This window comes from Carlito syrichta, unplaced genomic scaffold, assembly GCF_000164805.1.
Source record: "Carlito syrichta isolate Samal-C Ts95f unplaced genomic scaffold, Tarsius_syrichta-2.0.1 Scaffold287635, whole genome shotgun sequence".
NCBI lineage: Eukaryota > Metazoa > Chordata > Mammalia > Primates > Tarsiidae > Carlito > Carlito syrichta.
In genome coordinates this window covers 207,735-212,275 of record NW_007231731.1, presented here as the reverse complement: position 1 = coordinate 212,275, position 4,541 = coordinate 207,735, and the positions used below count along the sequence as shown (strand labels likewise).

The following is a 4,541-nucleotide window of genomic DNA, read 5'->3' as shown; positions in this document are numbered from 1 at the left end:
TGTTGGCATCTACAGGAAATCTTGCCAGTACAGTTATATTAACTGTCATAGATATTTTAGTAAAGCCAGTGGATAAGAGGACGTTAGCATTGACCTAACAGGTTGCAAATAAGGCAAACACTCAGACTGCCAAGAATTCTAAGGCAGTACTGACTTCATTTTCTTTCAGTTTATTTTCTTATTTCTCTTTGTTGGGGGTAGCCAGACAGGAAGAAGAAATATATAGGATAGAAAGAGGGTGCTGATTGTTATCATGTCATCATCCTCAATATTTAATATTTTTTTTGTGTGTGGTACTTCAGATAATATTCTTAATTTGATAGACAGAAGCACAACAGCTACGATAGTTTTGTGAGCAATAGCTCAATGTCACTGAAGGAGAGACTAAGAGAAATATTTCCTGCTTACACCTAAAGCCAAAGATACAAAAAAAAAAGGAGTAAAAAAATGCCACAGGTAAAAAAGTTAACCACAGTTAATAATACTGAGTGCTTACGGCTTGTGGCAGGATAATTTGTTGAGCTATGTTCTGTGTTTTGCCTTTTTTGTGCATAAAGGGATGGTGACTAATCCTTGGAGTCTGCTTGTTTCAGGGGAAGTTTGGACCAGAAAGGAACTTTCTTCCTGTTTTTAGTGAAAGCCTAAACTTGTTAATGTGATTCTTCTAAAGTGCCCGGAGAGAGACATAAAATGGCAAGAAAAAGAGGGAATAACAGGAGAGAGAAGAGATTCTTCTAGACTGGCAAGATCTTGGGGTAGGAGATACCTATGTTCTGTTCTCTCCCATGGACCCAGCGGTGTCTAGGTCAATGCTAATGTCCTCTTAACCACTGGTTTTACTGAAATATCTATGACAGTTAATATAACTGTACTGGTAAGGGTACTGGTAGGTGCCAACATTTCTGTTCTCCCAGCTTTAAATATATCCTCACTTATCCCCTAACGTATGTGTTAGCTATTGACTGCTCAGAACCTGTTTGTATAGGGGGGATTTGCTTGGTCAACAAATATTTATTTGTTATTTATTTGTTATCCCCTAACGTATGTGTTAGCTATTGACTTTAGTGATGCCATCTATGTCTAAATGAGGCTAGACCCTCAACACAGGGTTTGTTGGTCGAGGCAAAGATTCTGTTGTCTATTTTGGCACAGGACCGTTGAGGTCAATGTCCTATGGACAAAGTGAGCCTGCGGCATAAATAACTGGCTGTCATCATGCAGATGGGAGATTGGAGGCCTGTCTCTGCTTTCAAGGTATCATGTAAACCTCCCAGGTTTCTACAAGATTCTGGAGAGAGGAAGATATCAAGGACTGTGATGGGCTTACCCTACCTGCAGACTGATAGTAATAAGTCAACTTATGACTCTTTTATGGATCTGACAGATATGAGACTCTTGTGCTAGAGATGGGGGGAAGTTGATTACTCTTAGCAGTACTAGCAGCCAGAGTATCACCATTTTTGCATTGATTCCCTGAGCCCTAGAGTCCATAGGGTGATGTGAAGAGTGTTAGATGGTCCCTGTACATGCAATCTGTTGCATTATGGGAGAAGAATACTGAGCTAAGGGAACCCCATTCTTGTGTAATGGGCAGTTAGCATGCTTGCCCTTTGTTCTGATGAAGACACCATCTCTGTCTTTCAAGGTCGTTTGCTATAGAAAAGCCTTGTAGCTGGGTGTGGTGGCTCACACCTGTAATCTCAGCACTTTGGGAAGTGGAGGCGAGAGGATTGCCTGAGTCCAGGGGTTTGAGACCAGCTTGGGCAACTTGGTGAGACCACGTCTCTAAAATAAATTAAAAAATTAGCCAGGCGTGGTGGTGCACCTGTAGTTCTAGCTACTTGGAAGGCTGAGGCAGAGGGATCACCTGAGTACAGCAGGTCAAGTCTGCAGTGACCGTGATTGTGCCACTGCACTCCAGCCTGGACAACGGAGTGAGACTCCAACTCAAAACAAACAAACAAAAAACAAAATCTTGTTTGAAAATGTGGTCTAGCCGGGCTCGGTGGCTCAGCCTGTAATCCTGCACCTTTGGGAGGCTGAGGTGAGTGGATTGCCTGAGCCTGTGGGTTCGAGACCCGCCTGGGCAGCGAGACCTCATCTCTACAATAAAACAAAAAATCAGCCGGGTGTGGTAGCGCATGTCTGTAATTCCAGTACTTGGAAGGCTGAGGCGGAAGGATCGCCGGAGCCCAGCAGGCGAGGCTGCAGTGGCTGGGAGTGGCCGCTGCACTCCAGTCTGGGCGACAGAGTGAGACTCCAACTCAAAAAAAAAAGAAAAAAAGAAAAAAAAAGAAAATGTGGTCTGAAACAAGAGCAGTCAGTGCCTGTGGCCACAAGACCTGCAGAAACATGAAAGACCCAAGGAGCACTGTCTCCCAATAGACAGAACATCAAACACTGAGAATGAAATTCTGCTGTGGAATAGGGATTGAAGTCAAATTTAATTTGCTTTAAAGGAAAAAAAGAAATGTGAGATTTCTTAAAATCAGAGTCTGTGGAGTAAGTTTTATACCTTTTACATGCTTCATGATGCATCTTATTTAAGAGCACGGATTTTGGAGTCAGATACATGTCAGTTCAAATACTGGTCACAGCTTCCTGGGCAAGTCATTGAATCCTTCACCCTCAGTTTGTTCACCTGTGATATGGGAATAATAATTTCTGCTTCAAAGGTGATATGAGGAGTCAACAAGCGAGTGTCTGAAAAGAGCTCAGCACTTTGCCTGGCATAAAGTAGGTGCCAAATATTTGGGAGCTACTGATATTATTTAAAATAACACAATGTAGTAACAATAAATGAATGCAGGAAATAGGGCAATTAAAGGCAGGGAAAGAGAAGATTTATTTTTCAGTCTTCTGCCTAGTCTCTGAGGTTATGATTCTTTGAATTTTTCTTTTTTTCTTTTTTAAGCACTTTACAGTTTTATTAACCATTCAAGTCCAGTAACATCTGATAAGATTGGGACAGAATTGGGATTGAAAAGTGAACAGATATTCAGCATCTAACAGTTCAAAAGAAGCCACTACATACTCTTTACACAAATAAGTTTTCACAGAGCCAATACAGTACTAGCCATGAACCCAGTACACCAAGTACATTGAAGTAGAAAAGATGCAACAAGAAAAATAGCTACATTAGAAAGACCAACACTTTAGAAAAAGAGTAAAACACTTTCAGTTTCTCCCCTTTAGCCCCTTAAAACAACATCTTACAGTCTGGATCGACCTATAAAGTCCTACATCAGCTTCTAGAATGTTTGTCAGGAGGGAAAAAATAAAATGACACTGGCCAGTACAGTCTTTGGATATTTAGGAAGGGAAGGGGGAGAAAGTCAGTTCTCTGAACAAATTAGTCATCCTCAGTCTCATCAGCAGGATCTTTGGATTCTTTGTTCTTCCGCACTTCTTCAATGTGCTTATCCTTCTCTCGCAAACGCTCCAGTTTGGCAGCCATTTGTGCCTCTCGGTTCTCTTGGTTAGCTTCCATCTTGTGGGTCAGTTTCTCCTCCGCCATTTTACTGAGTTGTTGTTTTCCTCTATTGCTTTCTGGAGCACTTCTTTCTCATGCTCTCATTTCTCAGCAAGTTGCTTCAAGACTTCCGCTTCATGGGACTTGCATCTTTCTTCTGCAGCTTCTAATTTCTTCTGAATTTCCTCCAGGGAAAGATCCTTCTTCTTTGGAGGGGAAAGGGGGAATTCTGGAATGGATTCTTTTGACCGAGGGCTGAGAATAAGCTCAAAAGCCTGGCCTGAGGCACGCTTCTCCAGTTCCTCCACCTGAATATCAGAAGAAGCCATGGTGAACGGAAGAGATTAGTAGTGTACCCTCTACAAAATCCACTGGGGTAAGGAAAGCCCTGCTCGGTCTGAGCCACCTGACCACACACTCTTTGAATTTTTCAACTAGAAAAAATTTCAAACATTCCCACTTGCATCCCTCATACCTTCCTTTGAGTTGATAGATGATATAGAAATATGATTACTTTACAGAGAAAATCAGGGCTAAAGGACAGGAAGGTCTGACAATCCAGGCTGACCTGAAGGTAGATGATCAGAATAATGGACCCTGGTTGGTGGCCAGCTAGCCCTTTAAGGCAGGGCTGTCCAAAGACTGGGCATGCGGGCAGCTGTGAATGGGTCAGTGTGCCAAATAGTGGCATCCTCAGCCCAAGGGTGACTGAAGAAGGGCCCAAGCCAGCTGGGGGCACCTCCCTGGCCTCCCTGGAGGCCATTCTCCTCTGATTGGGAATAGCTGTATCATCAAGGACATATTTATTTTCATTTAAGAGTGAAGGTATCACTCTGTCACCTAGGCTGGAGTGTGGCATCACAATCACGGCTCACTGCAGCCTCGACTTCCTGGGCTCAGGTGATCCCTACCTTAGCCTCCCAAGTATCTGGAACTAATTTTTAAATTTTTTTTTGAAGATGAGGTCTCACTAGTTGCCCAGGCTGTTCTCAAAGTCCTGTGCTCAAGCAGTCTTCCTGCCATGGCCTCTCAAAGTGCTGGGATTACTAGTGTGAGCCACCATGCCCAG

At 43.1% G+C, this 4,541-nt stretch overlaps 1 pseudogene across 1 annotated transcript; it reads right to left on the bottom strand.

Annotated features, from left to right (window-relative positions):
• Window positions 1-2,918: 2,918 nt before the first annotated feature.
• LOC103254904 lies at window positions 2,919-3,842 on the bottom strand (annotated as a pseudogene). The gene has a single exon (XR_503992.2). The product of XR_503992.2 is annotated as a stathmin pseudogene (transcript).
• Between the last annotated feature and the right edge of the window lie 699 nt (window positions 3,843-4,541).